Genomic DNA, 1,944 nt, shown 5'->3' on the forward strand with positions numbered 1-1,944 from the left:
AGATGAGGAACCTGAAAGCCCTCCAGAAAAGAAGACAGTGGCAAGCCCTGAACCCGAGAAGTCTGGAGACGAAGGGTCTGAGGATGAAGCCCAGTCTGGGAAGGATTTTAAAAAATGCTTATAGTTCAGGGAGAGATCTTATTAAGAAATAAAGAAAGAAAAATGAGGGGAAAAGATACAACATGGTTTGGCTCTGGCTTGACTCATGGGTTTTCAGTGCTTTTCTCCTACTTGTTGAAAATAATTTTTCTTTCTTCCCTTTTCTCTCCCTCTTTTTTTCCCTCCCTCTCCTTCCCTCTTCCTCTCTTTCTCCAGAGAACGATTGCACATGGAAGTGTTTAAGTTACCTTTGTGTCTGTCGGCCTTCCCTTTGCTGCCACCCCAGTTTCCAATGAAAACCCTGTCAGATCAGTCACTGCACTGACTGCTCCATCTTTTTCTTTTTAACAGAAGATGCACCACATGTGTGAAGCAATGAACTCTGAGATGGAGACAAGGGGAAGAACTTTGCTTTTGGTTAAATGACATAGCAAGCTGAACAAAAATCAAAAACCATAGACAGATTTTAGGTAAAAATAATTGCTTCTTTCTCTGCCTGAACTTCTAAAAAATCAATTGTCATCTAATATGAGTTTATATATCTATGTGCATAAGTATAAATGCCTAAAAAATCATGACTGTAAGAGAGTAGGAGATAAAGGTAAATTCTGAATTATTACTAAAAGTACTCATATTTTTTTTTTTACCTTAGTGGGTGGGTGTGGAATGGTGGGGATACTCCACATATTTGGGGGTGTGGGTTTTCATTTTTATTTAATCATTCATCTCCAAGAGACTGGAGCCCATGATCCTTTTATCCAGCTAGTCTTCAAGGAGCTTAGAAAATATTGGGGCTGCCAAAACTGAAGTCACTCTTAATTTTTTGCTTTATTCTCTAATGGGTCATGTTGTAAAAATATATATCCTGGTTTACAGTTAAAATTTTACCAAGAATAAGAGAGAGAAAAAAAACCCTAGAACTTAACTGGCAAGATGGGTGTACACACCACAGTGAGTTTCTTTTCATACTGATAATGTTTAGGTTGCACACAAAAGTTCTAGTTAATGTGAAACTCAGCCACCGCAAAGTGTTGAGATTTCTTTCCTGTATGAAAGTAGAATTGAAGTTCTTTTACACCGTAAATGTGCATTCAGAGTCCATTGCCCATGATGTTTTTATTTAGGGATAGAGCACGTTCCTTTTGCACCCAGATCTTCCAGTTTCTTTGTGGAACATGCTATGAGATACATCTGTCCTCTTGCTGCGGCCTTGTAGAACACCGCTTCACACCCGACCCAGTGCCCAGCAGCTCTGCTGTAGGACAGCTTCAGGTTCTGTTCTTCACAAACTGACAGAAGGGAGGTGTCACAGATGCCACTTTCACATACTGAGTTGGTCTGACCCCCTGCTTATTGCTCATGTTTCCTAAAGAGACTGAGACTCAACTGGACCAGAGAAACCCATGTGTTTGTAGGAGGCCCGTGCGCCATCGGAAACAGGATTTTTCCATGCCTTGGAGAGTTAAGTCCAGAGACCTGTAGGCTTGAGCCTATACATCTAGTACTGTGTGCTAGTGGGAGCAAAGTTTAAGGGTCCTAGTAGGTTAATAAGTTGGAAATGCAGCAAATTTTAACTGCTTTTTCCCCATGATGTTTAATCTAGACTTACTTCAATAGTCTTATTTTTGTGGTTTTCTTGTAAGTAGCAACACGTTTTCCTCAGACAATGCTGCTTTCTTACAGGTATTCCCAGGACAATGGGTATTTTGGGGGCTTTTGCTTTGCTTTGACAGTTATTTAAGATTTTTTTTTTTTCGGAGCCAGGGATTGAACTCAGGCTTGCACTTGCCAAGGAAGCGCTTATTCAACTGAGTTCTCTCCCTGGCCCCAAGAAATATATTTACT

The sequence above is a fragment of the Octodon degus genome, unplaced genomic scaffold (genome assembly GCF_000260255.1).
Source record: "Octodon degus isolate 3935 unplaced genomic scaffold, OctDeg1.0 scaffold00001, whole genome shotgun sequence".
In the NCBI taxonomy this organism is placed as follows: domain Eukaryota; kingdom Metazoa; phylum Chordata; class Mammalia; order Rodentia; family Octodontidae; genus Octodon; species Octodon degus.